Source organism: Buteo buteo, chromosome 16 (genome assembly GCF_964188355.1).
Source record: "Buteo buteo chromosome 16, bButBut1.hap1.1, whole genome shotgun sequence".
NCBI lineage: Eukaryota > Metazoa > Chordata > Aves > Accipitriformes > Accipitridae > Buteo > Buteo buteo.
In genome coordinates, this window is record NC_134186.1 from 5,706,457 (window position 1) to 5,724,909 (window position 18,453).

The window sequence follows — 18,453 nt, forward strand, 5'->3', positions numbered from 1 at the left end:
CATTTTGCCTTGATGTTTTCCCCTACCCGCTGTTTTGGTTATTAACATGGGGCTGTCTTAACCCTGCACAGCAGTGAGCTGGGATTTCCCATTGGAAAAGTGCTCTGCTGGAAATGCTTGGGCATTGGAACCTCTTGGGCAGCTAAGAGCTGCTGGCACTTGAAACACAAGCAAAAAGCAGGAGTAATTTGTGGTCACGAATGGTTTTACAGCATGAACTGCTGATAAGGATCTTGCAAATTCTCCTCCTGCTGAAATTCCCCTAAATTTTTGACTTGCCTGGGGAAGAAAAAAAGAAAACCAGCTCTAAAATTAAGCCATTTCCATAAAAAACAAATCCCTTGGGGAGAAAATATGAGTTAGTACCAATGTTGCTTGGTTCATTTTTTGGAAAGAAGCGTGTGGAGAGTCCCCGGGTGGGATTATCTTGTGGGATGACCTTGTTCCCGTGGACAACCCGGTTCTGCAGGGATGCCTATGACAATTCTTCCACAATGGGCACGGGGAGCGGAGGCTGAAGAGCCCAGTCCAAGGCTGTGCCAAGCTCCCCATGCCCATGTGGCAAACTGGTGGCACAGACACCACACTTTGCTGGAGACTTCCCATCTCTTCAGTGCTGCAAATGCAGCAGGGTAATTTATTTAAGTAGCCTTAATGGTACTGTAATCTATATGCTGATAGTGTCACCTCTAAATGTTCTATCAAAAGGCTCAATGGGAAGAATTTGTATTTCGAAATAAATATTTCCTCATGGTGTGCAAAATATCTAATCATGTATTTATCCTTAAGTACTTCCAAAAGTCAACATAATTATTCCAGTCCCATTAAGTTTAATTTGCAGTAAATTATGCATTTAGCTTTAAGTTGAGGTTGCTGGTTAGAGTCAAGATAAAGCTCTTGCTATTTATAAAGCAGTATTTCAGCGCGGATATAAAATACAAATGGTTGGACAAGAAAATCCTGCTTGGGAAATTTGGGGAGAATTTCAAATAGGGCGGCTAACAAAAAAATCTGTAGAGTAAGTGTCTAATCACAGATGTGTAAGCACACTCAGTCAACTAAAATGAACTCCCAAACACCTTACAGGGGCTCGGGCTGCCAAAAGAATTTTCCTCTGGCTAGAAAATTTGGTATTTTTCTCAGGACACGGTTCTGAAAAACAAATTAATCATTTAACTTTCCTCTTAGTGTCATGTCGTTGAGGTTTACATGACAGGGAAGGTGTTCCTGCTGGAAGAGGTAGAACAGCTTTTATCTGTGATTTATCCGTGGTCTCAGATGTCCCTGCAGATTAACGGCAGTGGATAATTGATCCTCTCCTCCGTGAACAGCCTGAAGCCCTTTGAGTCAACAGGAAATATCTGATGGCCAACAATGGGTGCTCAAGCTGCCCTTCGACATTAATGGTTGCTGGAGTCACATCTCCATGTACTGGACCCATGTCTTCATGTGCTAGATCCACGTCTCCATGTGCCAGACCCTCTGCACTTTGGGGTCAATGGCCAAGTGACATTTTTCTAACCCAGTCCCAGGAGGTGAAGAAGGCCATGGGAGGACTTTCAGTCCCAAAGAGACCGTGTTGCCGATGGATTGAAAAATTGCCTGTTTGCTGGTGGGCTGGAGGATGGTCCCTCAGGTGAAGCAAGAGCAAAGGGAATCTGGGTCAGCTGCTTGATTTTGTCAGTGGTTGTTTGAGGGACTTTCAGGACAAGACCTCTCAGCGCTTCACCTCTCCCTTCCTAAAACCAAGATGACTTTGTCTGAGCTGGAGTCAGTGGGCTGCTCCCCTGTGTGCAGCATCACTGGGGAAGGAGGACTCAGGGCAGTCCCCCGTACCGGGCAGAGCATCCCCCATCGCTCACTGTCCCCCTGGGGACAACGATCCTGCCGTCCTCCTGCCCTCCCCTGCTCCGATGGAGCTCTTGGCTAAGGACAGCACAGTGCTTAGCGAAGCAGGACTTGCTCAGGGCGCCTGGGATGCTGTTGCTGCCCATTAAAAAGGGCTCAGCTGGTTGGTAAAGCTGCCAGATTTCTAAAGAGGAGGCACTCAGCTGTGTCTGAGCTCCAGGCCTCTCTTGGGGGCAGAGATGAATGCACCCAAAATTACCAAGGACTTTGGAAAATGAGGTCCTTGAAGCATCCCCATAGGGATGCATGGGGGCTGCAGTCAGGTCAGCAGCAGGGTGAAACCATCCCTGGGACGCAGGAAGGTGGTCTGCTGGGAGCCTAGAGATTGCAGCTGAAAAATCAATGCAGCCCAAAGGAGCAGTGCTCACGGCAATTGCGTGTTTAGGTGACTTTGGGGAGGTTTTGCCTGCAGCAGTGAGATTTTGGCTGAGCCCCAGAGGGGCTCAGGCATGTTTCTCCCCTGGGGGGTGGTGGGAGGTGCAGAAGAACGCCCCATCCACGGGCCAGCCGAGCCCACGTCCCCACCTCCGCGCCAGCACCCCCGCCGCTCAGCTCCCGTTCGCATTGATTTTTCTTTTCCTTATGCCGAGCCCTGAAACTTTTTCTCTGCCGTTCGAGTGGAAGCTTCCCACCGCTCCCCTGGGGTGCCAGCACTGTTTTGTTTTCTGATTTGGGACATGAAAGGCAGCGACATCTCCCCAGCACCCGATGGGCCATGTTCTTTGCTCCGTAGACCTTGAACTCCCCCCCCCCCGGGCTTGAGCCCAACTGTGGAGCAGCAGCGGGTGGGTTCGGAGGGCTGGCTTTGAACTTGGCTGCTCGTCCCCCACCGGTCGCAGTGTGGGCTCGTGGCGGCAGGCTGTCGGCAGAGCAATCATCCTCTAATGAAACAGCACGCGAGCACCTCGGGCAGCCCACGCCGGCGCTGCCTATTGATCAAGCTTTCACCATTCCTAAATGGATGGTGTTTAAAAAAAAAAAAAAAAAGGGAATATGGAGCAGCTTGGCTCTTCCTGCTCTGTGGGACACTTAATGCAGTTTGAAGAGGGATCGGCTGACTCGGCGTCTCCGGGATTTTTGTTTTTATAAAGTCAAAACTCATTAGAAATATCTGGCTGGGAACTAGGTTTCATAGCCTGTTGGGGTTTCTTTTTTTGCCAGGACTAGCTTTACAGTGAGAAGTGTCTAGATCATGGCAAGGAGGCTGGAGTAGCTGCGGGAAGGGCTGGGAAGGGGGTTGGAAGTGGAAGGCTGTCCCCGAGCTCGGCCCTGAGGATGCTGGTGGCTCTGCGGGTCTGTGGTCCTGGTGAGCATGTGGATGGGGGGCTGTTGGGGGGGGATTCAGAAAGTTGTTGCTCCAAGGAAGGATTAGAAAGTCGCAAGAGATTTTTGTCTACGTCAATCTGTACCGTCATCCATCCGTGCATCAGTCCCTGCCTCCCTCGGTCTCCCTTTCTGCCTCTTTTTCATGCAATCGCATCTGGCCGTGAGCGCGTCTGGCATAGGGAGGAAGGAGAGCTGGCCCTGAACACCACCGGCCCGGTGCAAATAGGATTGGAGGTGACTCGAGAAATGTTGCTTCACATGCAAGCAAAGTTTCCTTGGGTGAGAACTGCAGAGGGGAAGGAGAGGAGAGCTGGTGTTGCAGGAGCAGACAGCACAGTGCAACGAGCTGCTCTCCTCTCCAATTGCTTTCCCCCAGCCTAGTCCAAAGGTGTTTTAGAGCTACTGTGCCACATTTGGACTTGATATCAGTCTGCCAATCTCAACGCCGATGTACTGGCCTCCAGCCTAATTTGGCCTGCGGAGCGTGGTTCTGGTGTCGGTCCCCTCGCCCCGGGTCAGGAGTACGGCTGCAGCACGGTACGGCAGTGTGAAGCCTGTGCCATGTCAGCTCCCATGAGATTTTTCCCTTGTAGGACATGCGCTACTGCAAATCTTTTTGCACCTGAACAGCACCAGCTATCAAACTCATTTTGTCGGATTTGTGGTGTCTGGTATGACTCACACAGTGCTCCCGGGATCCCAGCTCCCTGCCCCATCCTCTGGGCAGGGCTGGCTGCCTGCAGTGGGATGGGTACCGCCGGCAGCTGGGCTGATGGGCTGCGAGGACGTGGGCAGGAGAGGCTGGATCCTGCTGGAGGGAGAGCAGGGTCTTACAGCTGTGCTTCCAGTTGGGTGTCTGCATCGGCATCCAGATACACCGTGCTGGAGGCAGCTGCTTTCCTAATTCATAGGGACCTGGGGCAGGTCACTCTGGGGAGGTGGAGGAACATCACGGGGTCAGGCAGGAACCTCCTCTGAAACTGGGGACTTAAGCACTGAAATTTAGAAACTTTTCGAGGGGATTAATCATTTCACAGCAAAGTTCACACTTACTTACATGGTTTGGGTTAGGTTTTCTTCTTGGTGTTCTTTTTTCTTTTATTTTCTTGTTTGTTTTTTTTTCTTTCTTTTTTTTGGAAGGAGAACATATTTCACCACATCAAAAAATTTCTGCTGAATAGACACTAGAGACCAAACCCCCTCTGGGTATTTCTCCATCCACTTTTTTGGAGCTAACCCAGCAGACCTGTGCTCTATAGCTGTCATGGTGATCTTCTACCCAAACCCCAGAGATGCTGCCTGATGCCCAGATATCCAGGTGCAGCCCCTGCCAAAGCAAATGGAGAAACGCTCCATTTTGGGGGAAGGACATGGGCTTATGTAGGAGGGCAGTGCCCTCAGCTCCCTGCAGCCCTGTTTGCAGGATGCAGACCATCCTCAGCCCCAAGAGGCTGCAGAGAAGCAGGGATAGATGAAGTTTTGGGTGAAGTGGAGATGAAATGCTGCATCCAAGGTCATGAAGCTGGTCAATGAAAGAGCCAAGAGTTACACACCGAGCCCATGTGTTTTAGGTGATCTTCAGACCAGGTCACGCTGTTGTGTAATGCCAAGATATGCACTTACTATCAAATCATATTCCCCTTTTTGCTTTCTCTTTCCTGAGAGCTTTCAGAGACCATTAAGAGAAACAAGAGGTGTTTGCAAGGTTAAGAGACTCAGTGTCTAAACTTACCATAAAGGTTTGCAGTAATTTACAGCTGTAGGCAGCAAGCACACTTTGTGGGGGGAAGGGAAATGCAATTTAAGAGAACAGAAATAAATAAGAAGCCGCAGCAGCTAACACTCTCTGATTTAATCCCCAGCCCACGAGAAAGATTTATTCCGTTATCTGACAGTTTGATCACTCCAGGAATCCCATAGGTCAACGCATATCTGCTGTTATTATCTCTGGGCCGTTTCCGCCAAGATGCACAGGGAAGATTTGTTAAAGAAATGAACCAAAGAGGGGTGCTGATACAAGTGTAATAGATGGGGCCCCCCCGAGACCTTTGTCATGGAGATAACCCAAGCGATGCTTCTACACAGCGGCCTGTATGGGTTGCTCTGTGCTGTGGATGTGGGAAGGAAACTTCGTGGGGTGTGAGGAATGCTTGAACCTAAATGTCTTGGAAATAGAGAGGATGAAGAGCTGCAGGGGGGCAGGGGGGGCTGTGCAGATGGAGCAGCCCCTGCCCAGCACCCCCACCGTGCCACGAGCTGATGTCTGTGCAAGGGATGCAGATCCATGGGGCAGAGTTGGGATGGCCCACTATGGGGCTGGCAATGTGGGTCTGGTTGGGGAAAGACACGGGGAGCCGACATCACTCAGTGCCTGCAAACTGCTCTGGGGGCTTATTTCCACCTACAGTCCGTGGTTCTCCATGGGCAGCTTCCTCACGCACTGTTCTCTGTGACCCCACTGAATTTGGAAGGTAAAAGTCTGGCCACTGGGCAGCTTTTGGGATCAGAAGGGCCAAATCCCTTTGTGAAAGGGAAATTTGCTCTCTGCTATGGGGCTGAGCCCCCACATGAAGGATGTCGGTGGCTCCTACTACCTTTGGTGGGGGCGAGGAGGCAGGTAGGAGGGCATGCTTTGCACACTCACTCTTTGCAAAGAAGTGCTCAGGAAAGGGAAATTCGGTCACCAGTTCTGGACAAACCCAGAATACGGCATGGAGGGATGATATGAGACTGGCATTAGGCACCCAAAGCAACTAGAAATCCTCTTGTAGGTCCATTAGAGCGGGGAAGAGCTGCTCAGCCTGTCAGTACCGGGAGAGGGAAGCTCCTAAGAAGGCTGAAGGATGGGTGAATCATTAAGTCATTAACCTTCATTAGCAAGGGCAGGTACATCTCAGGTGTTTCACAGGCGAGAGCAATGAAGGAGGGCAGGACCTCAGGACCAGGGGAGGGTTCATGTACAGACCCCTGGGAAGGGAAGAACTTTTGAGTTGGTGGGGTCTGCTGACTGTCATCCCAAGGTGCTCGAGCAGCTGCCTGGTGAGATGTGGAGGTGGTGTGAGGTACCTGCAGGATGGTGGTGCTGGCCCTCTTGTTAGACTGTGGGAAAGTGGTTCCTGCAGTACAGAGGCACCAAGGGTTTATCTCCTGGGGCCGTTACTGCTCACTGTATGGTGTGTCTTTGCTTTGTTTCAGTGTCAGAACTGTGGAGCTGGCTATTCAAGTTGGTTATCTTGGAGACTGCTGTGTCTGAAGTCACTGTGGGAGGAACTAGAGGACCCTGCCATCAGGAAAATCCCTGTGGTGTGGGACACCAGTGTCATGGGGATGGTGTTCCTCTGAGCCATGCAGATGCTGGCAGACAGGTTTGCTGCTCCAGATGCTTCTTGGTTAAGATGCTAGTAAAGGGTGAGTGGGAAACATCCCTTTAAAACCCTGAAGGAATGAGATGCAGGTTGAAAGTCATCCAGTGGGGCACCTGCAACAGGTTTCCCTCCCTGTGGCTCTTCCTTTCTCCCTGCTTGGCCACGGGTCCCTCTTGTGCAACCCCAGCATCCCCTCTCAAACATCGTGTCTGCTCCGTGTGTCTGGGAGGAGCCATCAAAGAGATCCTCCCAGGTACTCTCTCCACTTGGCTTTTCTCTACAAATTAACCGCTTCTCAGTGCTTCCCCTCTTCTTCCCTTCGTGTCTAATAATTTCCCATTGCAGAGTGTGCCTTTTGCTGTTGAAGCTGCCTGGGAATGGCACCAAAAAGCCACGGGAAACTCTCCTACGCAATCAGGCATGTAGCCACAGAGACATATGTGGAGGGAAATGCAGCCCGTACCAACAAACAGCCAGAATGCAGATACATAAACAGACACAAATAAACAGGCTCACACCCCCCAGTAAACCTGAAACACATCCACACAGGCAGATGCTTTAGCAAGCCTATATGGAAACACTCAGATACGCAAAAATGTACGTGTACATACAGGTTTTCCCCTTCCATGCTCCTATAGCAAGAGCAAATGCAAAGATGGGGCACAAATGTCTTTAACACCCATGCACGTGCTGCCCTACGGATAGACCATTTGGCAAAGGCCTCTCTTGGTTTGAGTTTCTCTGGCTGAAATCAAATATATTGCCAAGATTCAGAAGCTGAAGTTGTTTGCAAGCCTGCCCTTGCCTAATTTCATGGCTTTCACGGGCTTTTTCATTTAGTGAAAGGCTGGCTAATAACTGCACAGGGGTGGGCAGAAAACTGCTGCCCAAGGAAAGGCTGTGAGATGGGTAGATGGAAGCCTAATTAGCAGTGTTGCCTTAACAGACTGGAGGAAGGGGTTGGGGGCTGCATTTTTCTATGGGAAAATGTTGTTTTTCTCCTGATCCAAGGTTTTTCCAGCATTAACTAAATAACTATCGACAGCCTGGCTGGCCTCTGCACACCATGCCAAGAGGGGAAGGTGTTTGGCTTAGTTCCAAGAGGAATGATTTTGCATGGAAAAGCCTGCCAGGGTCTTTTCCCTGGGATGGTATCCTGGAGTGGGTGCAGAGCGGGTCTGGGCACTGTCCTGTCACTTGGGAGCTGGGCTTCGCTTAAGCTGTGAGCAGTGTGGCAGGAAGCTTGAGACCCCCAAATGTGACCCTATTTCATACAGAAAAGAGCAAAAAAAAATAAAAATGCTGAAAGTTGCCAGGAAGGAAGAGGCAAAGCTAGGAAAAGCGAGGGCTGCTTCTTTTTATTATTTTTTTTTTCATTCTGTAATTTTAAACGTTTGCCTTCGAGGAGCTCACAGAACTTCATGTTGACATTGGCTCTTCAGGCAAGAGTGAGGTTTGTGTCAGACCACAAAATACTTTTCAGTCAAAATAAAAAGTAGCATCAAAAGGGGAATAACATGACACTGTGTGAGTGTTGAAACCCGATATTTTCTAGGGCTTCTTCCCTGGTCTTCCCCCACCCCAAAACCACCCTTAAAAATCCAAACGGGTTTTGCAAACCTTGGAGTGCATTTCCAATAGAGTTGCAGAGACAGATTTCTGTGGGTCTGGTTTCTGTGTTGCCCCGCACCCAATCCCACTGTGCATGTGCCTCCTTACTAAGGCCCTTCTCTCCTTTCTTTTGGCAGGGCTGAGCTGAGCACAAGCCCCGTCCTGGCTGCACGGTACTGTTGAGCTGCAAGGAAGTTTGCAGGTGAGACCATAGTGGCCCAGCGTGGGCTATGGCGCTGCAAGGAAGGGAGCAGCGATGCGTGAGGAAACCCTTTACGCTGCGGGACAGAAAACCTGCCAGTTGCCTTTATCATATTCTTTGTTGATATTTATTCTGATCTGGAGCCAGCACTGCCAGCTATACCTGTTACAGCTATGCACGTTGTTAGGTGGCTGTTGTATCAGCGTGTGTCTCTTTGTGCAGATGCTGTGAGACATAGTGCACGGCCGGGCTCCCGGCTCATGCCCAACGAAAGGGCATGAACCTCCCAAATTGACCAAGGCTGTACCTTGTACCAAATTGACCTCAAGCTGCACCCCCTACCCCTGCTCCACAAATTGCTAACAGCCACCACTTTCCTGGCAGGTGCTTGGGCTCCTGTCCTCATGCAGCAGCGTGTGGCAGGGCTGGCCAAATGCGTTAGCTTGGGATGGTGTGCTGGGTTTGGCTGGGATAGAGTTAATTTTCTTCATGGTAGCTAGTATGGGGCTGTGGTTTGGATTTGTGCAGGAAACAGTGTTGGTAATACACGGATGGTTTAGTTACTGCTGAGCAGTGCTTACACAGAGCCAAGGGCTTTTCTGCCCCTCACAGCACCCACCAGCGAGGAAGCTGGGGGGGCACAAGAAGTCGGGAGGGGACACGGCCAGGACAGCTGACCCCAACTGACCCAAGGGATATTCCGGACCATAGGACGTCATGCTCAGTGTATAAAGCTCAGGGAAGAAGGAGGAAGGGGGGGATGTTTGGAGTTACGGCGTCTTGTGTTCTCAGGTAATGGTTCCATGTGCTGGAGCCCTGCTTTCCTGGAGATGGCTGAGCACCTGCCTGCCCATGGGAAATGGTGAATGAATTCCTTGGTTTGCTTTGCTCGGGTGTGCGGCTTTTGCTTTACCTATTTAAACTGTCTTTATCTCAACCCACGAGTTTCCTCACCTTTACCCTTCCAATTCTCTCCCCCATCCCACTGTGGGGGAGTGAGTGAGTGGCTGTGTGGGGCTGAGTTGCCGGCTGGGATTAAACCACAACAGATGGGGAGGAGCATTGCTGGAGGGGAGCAAACCTCAGCACAAGCAAATGCTTTGGGGATTTGCCCAGCGGGTTTTGCAAGCTGTGCTGATCACATGTGGCTCTGCTTCACCACTTACTTGTCCCCCAGCTGCTTGTTTTCACCCTAACTCAATGTCTGTGCTCTCTTGCAGTGAATTTTGCTATAGTTGCTCTGAAGGAGAGTATGGGTGTGCTGCACAGGGGCCCTGACCATTTATGAGTAATGAGTGGGGTGGGAGGCCAGGAATAGGCCAGAACTGAATTGTAGCTCTTTTTCTGCTAGCGTTATCATCTACTAATTGCAAGTGATGGAGATGGCCAGCTACGGAGCCTCTACAAAGTCCAGGCACAGGGTGATACTTACAGGGATGCCCCACTGGTCAGGAAAGTGCTTGTGTGATCCAGACAACAAAGTGAAAATCAGGCAGTGCTCCAAGAGGAGGAGGACTTGAGTACTTGTGCGCAGGGCAGCAGGAAGGCTAGTTTTCTTCATGGTCGGAAACTTTGGGTGAGTTGTTCCATCTCTTGTTTCCCCTCTTGATGTTTGTCTCCTTGCCTCTTGGGCTCTCTGTTGGGCATCTTGCTGCCTATAAACTGCACTTAACACATTCGTGAGCATGGCAAAAAGAAAAGAAAAGGACTGATCAAAATGCTGAATAAATATTGACAGAGTGGTCCCACTATCCCACTTCCCAGTGCAATGCTGGCTGGGCTCCTCCGTGCTCCCTCTGCACAGCAAGAGCCACGTGGCATGACCCAGCTCACTATTCTCAGGCTGGATGTGCCGAGGGGATGCTATCCCCTGGCACAGTCTGGGGTCCCCCACCCCTGTACAGGTGCACCCCGGTCCTCGTGCCCAAAGGGTGGTTCTGCAACTCAGGAGGGAAAGCTTCAGAGTGTAGGGCTTTGCAGTTTGGCACTTTCCTCGGTGCTGTGTCCCAACACCTGAGACACCGCTTGGTGAATGGACAGTTTGGGGCTGTGCAATTAACAGCGAAGCAGCAGGCCAGGCTGCTGTAATGCCAGAAGGTACCTGGGCACTCACCCAGAGCTAGGACTTGCTGCTAAGCATTTAATTAGAGTCCAAGGAAATTAACTTATTTTTAAAAATTGTGTTCAAGGCGTGGGCCATTCCCATTTGAGAGCCCTCTGCCGATGCCAAGGAACAGCTTGGTAGGGATGTGTTTGCACACCCTGCCTGCTTGGCCCAGGGATGTGTGTGCAGGGGCAGCTCCGCTCTGGCTCAGACTCTGTCCTGCTGCTGCTCGATGCTGCAGTGACCAGGAAATGACTGCAGCATGTAGGAGCAGTGAGTCCATCATCCCAGGTCTCCAACAACAAGAGAAGAGCAAGTCAAGAGGAGAGAATAAAGGCAAGGTAAGCACGAAACATCCTCCATGGTGAGGGACTTGCTGAGCCCACTGTGTCCCAGTTACCTGTCTACCCATCCCATCCCCACGGATCCACCTGCATCCATCCTCAGGGACTGGCCTCCTCCCCATGGAAACCCTTCCTTTCTGTCACCTGTCTCTGATGCATTGTGGTGAGATGTCTAACATGTCTATCACCTCTCTTAATTTCTCTCCCTGTTGATCTCCCTGCCAGCCCCTGTTTAAGGTCAATTAGTTTCCCAGCCTTTTGCTACAAGCTGGGTCCTTCATCGGACTCAAGCAGACGTGCCTCCTGCTGTACCTGTCCCAGTCTGAGATGTGTTGTACCTTGGACATACCTGTTTCTCTGCATGCGTTTTGGAGTCTTGGCTGGCCAGCTTGGGTTTAAACATGGGTTTACACATCTACAGGGGGAGCAGCCCTGCTGCCTGAGATTCCCAATGCACTTTGAAAATGCTATCCTGCCTCCTTTTACAGAGGCAGCTGTGTCTGGAGGAGGACCCAGAAAGAGGAAATGTCCGATCTCTCAGGTTTCCTGGGCCCTTCCATGTCACCTGTGCCAGATGTGCTGACATCTGCATCCCTACCAGCAGCAGGAGCAGAGCAGGAATGGGGCTGGAGCAGCGGCTGTGTGCGATGGCATCTCGGGCTAGGCGGTGCAGGGGGGATGACAGAAGGGCTTAATGAGGGTTTGAAAGAAACATCTTGTAAACTTTGGAGCAAAGAAGCTGCAGTTTGATTTGAACATGTTTGCTTGGCAGGGGCTGCCCAGGCCCCTGCTGCTGCTGCTGCTTTTACTGGCACTAATTAGGCAGATTTCCATCCTGCCAGTCTCAGGCGCTTCTCCTGGAGATGGCTCCACCAGCGAGTCCCGGCCAGGCTGGCATCCCACTGCGAGTGGTAGAAGCGGTCAGCGTGTCCCCCCTGCCAGTCCTGGCTGGAGATGGCTCATGTCCTGGGGGCAGCCCAGGTGTCGGCCAAGCCTCCTGGGGTGGTGACATGTCCCAGGGCCAGCTCAGGGAGCGCGGGTCCTGGCTGGATGCTTGTCTTAGTGCAAAACACTGACAATACTGATGGAGGATACTCCCAAACCCCTGGGACCCCTTGCTGGCCCCAATAACTGGGCAGACACCAGCACCCAGCTTTGCACAGAGCACCCAGGTTAGTGTGGAGCACCCTGGGATTTTGGCAGTGATGTGGTGGCACCCCAGGGTTTCGGCAATGATGTGGTGGCCTGGAGCAGGGAGCACTTAAAAACCTTTACAAGATCGGAACTAATCCTGCTCCCACTGGAGTCATCCTGCATGCACTTTCCCTTCCATTGCAGCCATCTGCTTCTTTTGAAGCTTGATAAATATTTCCTTTCCCCTGCTGTCTCTCCCCTTTGCTCCTCCTCCCAGACAATATCTTGCAATAACCGAAACATCTGCAATAACACCTCTTCTCACCCCAAAAGCACTTTCTGTTTTCTTTTTTTTTTTCTGGCACAGCTTCAATTCCATGGTGACTGTTCGGAGACGAGCAGGGGCAGGGAAGGAAACCCGTGCTGACCTGCCTGTGCCACATCTGTGCCAAAGCTGTTGCAGCTGTTTTCCAGTGTCTCCGTGCACAAGCTGTGCACAGGAGATCAAGTCGCTCCGGTCGCCAGGGTAATCCATCTCCTTTGTTTAATGTTTGCTGGGAGACAGGTCGCTCTTAATCTATTAAGGTGTCATTAAAAGGGAAAATATTTGCTCCGTAGGGCCTCAAATGGCCTTTTTAAACTACAGTAAAAATGTAATTACTGGCTCACTTAGGAATTTAACCCTTTCTTGATGCTAACATGCACAGCTCTGTTTCCGCAGAAGTGGCAGCAGATATATAGAGATGGACCTGATTCAGAAACGGGGTAGGAATAGCCCAGATTTGGTGCTGGGTAGGATCTCTGATGTCCCTATGACTTAGGGATGTGCTGCTGCTGTGATGGAGCAGGTGACTGTTTTACAAGGTGCTTTGGCATCTACAGGTGAAAATGTTGGTATTTAAGACAACATTCGTCTTGCCCAAAGCTTAGAGATGTCATGGCTTCCTGAATTTGGATCCCACCCCCTTTGAGATGCTCAGGCTTTCCAGGCTTCATCAAGGCTGGAAATAGCCCCCCCCACACCCTGTGCCAGCCCTGTGTGGAGGGGCTCAGCCCACATTGGCAGATGGGATTTGGAGACAAAAATCTGCTCCGAGCAGCCCCTATACCTCGCAGGTGCCAGCAGTCCCTGCCATATGGGGCCTCCCAGAGCTATAGGGATGCATGGAGACAGACCTGAGGATGCATCAGTCTTACCCAGCCCAGGGATCCCTGGGGCACTGTTGTCATTGCCATTGTGCCTCCATTTGTCACCACGGTACGGTGTGGGCAACAGCAGGGCCAGCTCACGGGGGTGTTTATTCCCATGGGTATGTCAAACATGCTCCAGAAACAGAGACAGCATAAGGATGCCATCCCAGTAATTCTCTCTTTTCACATCAACTAATGCTCCTAAAGGCTGTTTTCTTGTCTATTTAGACTATGAACTCTGCAGAACTCCTCTGTGTGCATCCAGCTGGTGCTGCAAAGGGTGCACCACATCCATGGGGTCCTGCTGTAGAAAGGCTGGCCCTAGATTCACTGTTAAGCGGGCCCAGCTTGCCACAGCAATGCTGCTGAAAAGGGGAGAAGAAACACCCTCAACTGGTAAAAGCCAATTATTTTTATTAGGGGGAAAAAAAATCCCACAACCCTTTATTCATTCTGTGCATGTGCTTTAAATCGTAGCAGTCGCACCGTCGAGTGGAACTTAATTATCTTACCGGGAAGCCAGGATTACTTAGTGCATCTCACAAAGAGAGGCACTTCACACCGTGCGCTGAATACGGCCGAGGTGAACAGGTTTGCATTAAAACCAGCATGACCCCAGCTGCCTGCTGCTGCCCACAGCTGTCTCGGGGAGCAGCCTGGCCAACCAGGGCAATTGGTGCCCAGCTTCAGTAGCGGCTCTGCAGCCTGGAGAAAGGCTTCTGCCTCTGATGCTTTTAAAAAAGAGTTTTAATGTTCTTTGTCAATGAGTTTTTTGCCCTTTAAGGTAGCAGGGAAGATGCTCTCAGTTAAAGTGCTGCCTTAAAAACCCTTGAATGAGAGGAGATGCTTGAAGGTCCTGGTGGCTCAGCCATGTGGAGGACTGGAGAGGTGGCCTTTCTTGCTTATAGATGAAGTGCCTTGTTGATGCCATAGCCCTGGTGAGGAGCTTAAACCTTTGTGTAATTTTAAATTTCATTAATTTCCTTGAAGAATATTCCGATGGGAGAATTTACCCAGAGGAAAAATTTGGCCCCTGGACCCAAATCCTCAATAGTGGCTGCAGGTCCCTCCATCCTGCTTGTGACTTTGGGCTTGCTGGGCACCTCAGAGGAGCCTGGTGTGAGCGGAGAAAGCTTGAAGTCTTGATCCCAGCTGGGGCCTTGGCAAATGTCCCCAGCCCAAGACAGGGGGACCTGGAATGGAAGGCTTCAGGCATGCTTGTTCTGGCTGAAGGAATCTCCTGTCCCTCTCAAGTTATCACCCTGCTGCTCTGCTTTCAGAGCAGATGAGGAACCAATTGTACAACCACCAGCTCCTGCAAAGAGCTCTTGCCATAAAGTGAGTAGTTTTGTGTCTTAACAGAACAGCTCCAATGTCAGTCATTTTAATCAAAGCAGCTGATTTGCAACTCATTTTTTTCCAGTGTGGCCCAGTGCAATTAAGAATCATCTTCATGGCAACGGCTCACGCCTGTCTGAGCGCAAGCAGGGATGTTTTACACCCTGCCCTATGTCCAGTCAACAAGCTGTGGCATCCAGTTTTGGCTGTAATCTTGACCACTTTATAATGAAGTGTTGAAGAGAGACTAATTTTGTAGCATGACCCAAAGGGGAAAGACTCAAAGGACCAGCACATGTGCAGAAGCCAGAAGCAACCTCAGCTGCAGTGCTTATTGAGCAGGGATGGGAGGTTGTGAGTCCTCAGGATGTTGCTCTCCCCTACCTCACTCCAAGCCGCCCCTCCACAGGATGCCTTTAAGTTTCAGAGTTAAATGTGTGAGGTGATCCACAGCTCTATTTTTGCCTCAGGCTTCTTCCAAGGATTTCTAGCTTGCGTTTGCATCCATGAAGTAGAAAGATATAATTTAACGACAGGTTAGTTTTTGTTCTCCCCATTGCCCGCAGGACCGTGGGAAGCTCAGGCAGAGCCTTCAGTTCAGCTGTGCCTTTCAGTGCTTCTGCTTTGCAGCTAAACCTATGACAATCACCTGGGGAAAGCAAACCCTTCTCTGCTTTTCCCCCAGCCCCATGAGATGGTCCACGGTGATGTTTGGGATCCTGTGATATTGGGGGAGCAGCTGGTCCTCCTGCCCCCCATGGAGGAGCAGCAGCACCAAAGAGGAGAGAAGAAAGGTATGCTACTGCTCTTGCTGTTTCTTGGGCTACTCCATGCTGTTTCTTTATTTCTTCAGGGGTTGTTTCCTTATCTGTATTTCTGGCTCTTTGTCCAGTATAATTGAGACGTCCTCTTTAACCTGTGCTAAATGTTTCCGCTGCTGTTGCTGTGAGTCAGCCCAGAGGTGGTTGCATTTTGTGGCTGGGAGAAGTGCTTTGTGCACGATAGTGTTTTGCAGATGACTTTGTCCACCCTTCTCTCCTTCTGCTTTGAAGGTGGAGAGGAAGGGCTGTCTGGGCAATGTGGGAAACCCAGTGGCAGAGACCAACTGCCCTCCTGAGCGTGGTCAGGTACTTGTAAGTGTTGCTGTAGGAACAACCAGGAGGTGCAAGAAGTGGGGAAATGCCTCCCCTCCTTCCTTGGCTTGGCCCAGCTCAGCACAGGTTGGTCGAGAAAGGGTGAGGGGGTCTGGGGGGGGCAGGGGAATGAAGGTCCATGCCCAGCTGATAACTGATGCCTGCAAGCAGGTAGGACTGCTGCTGTGCCCCTTGGAGAGTGGGGCTGAGTGTCCTCCTCCCACCCCTTCAGGAAATGCTTCCTTCAGCTTCTGAAGGAGCAGGAGGGGGTTGTGATTCCCTTCTGCTTTCAGCTACAGGGTTTGTGCTAGTTCCTTATAGCAAGAGATGACCTAGGGAAACCTGTCAGCCGCACCTGCTCCTGGACTTTTCTCTGACCTGGGGCTGAAGCAGGGAAGAGCATCCCAAACACTCCTCACCCTGGGGCTGCTGCAAGCCTGCTCCATCCCCCTCCCTCCCCCTTCCAATAAAAGTTTGTTTTTCTTCACTTCAGAGAAGCTAAAAACTTCTCTCTCCATCCCAAGGGAAGGCAGGAGAGACAGTTTGGATTTATGCTAAACAGCCAATTAGCTGTCACCCAGCTTTGAGCAAAGTTAGTGCAGCAGCCCTGCCTGGGTGAGGCTCCAAAGACAATTTGGGTGGATGAGAAGTGGTAACAATGTGCCTTGGAAAGGCTAGCCTGGCTCTCGTCATGGTCCAAAGTGGCTTGGCCAGCACCTTCCTACTGCATGAATGCTGTGATGTTATGTTGCATGTGCTCAGCATCTCTTCAGCCACCTCTTGCTCGATGGGAGAGGGGGAAAACATGTTAAGGCAGGGAATATATTAGGCATGGCAAGTCCTTTCCGTCCTGCCTTGCCAAAACTATAGGGGTTTTTGTGCTGCTGGAAATACTGCTCTTCTCAGCTCTCCCTCCTAAGCACTGTTCAGGATTGGTTTCACTCCTTGGCAATTTACTTGATCTAGTCCTGACGGTGTGTGTGAGGGTCTGTTTGAATGAAGCATCCCCTAGTAACATCTACACAGGCAACTTAATCTATCCCAAAGACCCAAAAATGCCTTGGTGCAGGTTGTGCACCTCTAGTTTGATTTAAACTGGAATTACAGAGCTGGAGGTCTGGCCTTCCTGCAACAACTGGCCAATGTCCAAGTCTGGAGTCCTGGCTCGGCAGTGCCGGCTGCGTGGACACAACCAGGCACAGAATCTGTAGTAAGAGCCATGACTTCATCGTGCCACATTAATGCAAAAGTCCTTCCCAAAGCAAAAGTCATTCCCATGCAAAGTATTTCAGCAGTCAGGCTCTGTCCGCTGTGAGTTTGGAGGACAGCTGTGCTCAGGCTGGTCTTGAAAACAGCCAGTATGGGGCATGTCCCACGCAGGTGTAACTCCGGCTACAGATCGAGCTTTAGCACATCGCTTTGCTCTCGTTCTTGTGAGCTGACAGTAGTTCTAGCTCCACCTATTGTTACGCAGTCAGATGTGGTTGAAATTCATATAAAACTGTAAGTGGATATTTATGAAACTTCTTGCATGTCTAACTAGGAATGCTGCAGAAATCCGTAGTTATTAGCCTTTCCTGATAACCCGGGGAAGATGAACGCTGCTGAAGAGTGACTGCTGACTTTTTGGGAAAGCTTTTGCTCTTCAGGCTGAACTCTTATTTGCAGTCAGTTGTTTTTTGGTCCCACCAGTTGCTTCATTCCCCTCCTGACTCCTTTTTGTGTCTGCTCAGCTGTCACAGATGACGTGGTCACATCCCGTTGAATTTTGGGGATAGTGCTCTTAGTCAAGCTACAAACTCCTTCCTGGACCATAGCTCTCCCCCTGCCCCAGCTCTGTTCTTGTTAAGCTCCTTCAGAAACCTCTCCCTGCCTTTTACAGTGGGAAAGATATCCCACATGGGAAAAACCAAAAGCCTGAGCCTGCCTGGCCTTGAGGGTTGGCTCCCATGTGGTTTGTGGGAGCCCCAATCCCTGGTGCAGAGCTGGGGGTGCATTTCTTGCACCCTATCCTGGGCTCTCTGATAACCTTCCTGGAGGGCAGACGTGCTACACAGGCAGACAGCTCTCTGCCTGTCAGCTATGCAGCATCCCACAAGCATCTCACTCCCCACTGAGAGCATTTAATTACCTTTAATTACCCCTGACTTGTTTTTAATTGTTCCCCAATAACACATCCTGATTAGGGAAGGAGGAGTGCATTCTGCTACAGCTGCATCACCCTGAACTTTTCTCCCCGAGTTCAGAAGAGATTAATTTTTCATGTAAAATTGTGTGGGTTTCTGTCTATCCTACCCAGCCAGTGGTTGCTGGGAGCATCTCTTCAGTGCAGTCACAGCCTCAGAGGGTTGGTGGTTGTTATTCCAGTTTATGGGCAAACCAGAGACTGCATAGAAGATAGAGATGGACTATCCAATGTGTTACACCAGGTTGGGGACAGCACTGGGACTATAACAGGATCTGTCATTCCTTAGCTCCATCCTTCCCAGACCCCTGTGGGTCCTCAGTCTAGGCCCTTCTGCCCTCTCAGGAACTCTTCTCTACAGTTGTGGTTTTTCTCATTTCTCTGCATACCTTGACATAATGGGATGAAATGAAACTGCATCAAATTTCAGCTGTCAGGAAGGGGAAAAAAAAAATAATAATGACAAAGTCTGTTAGACCATGGAACAATCTTTCAGGGGAAATAGTGGGAGCTTTACTTCAGTCATCTGCATCTGGGCTGGACAGAAACACTAGGAAAAAGAAATGCTGTAAATATGAGAGGACAAGGGGGCTCTTGCATTGGAAGATGTCT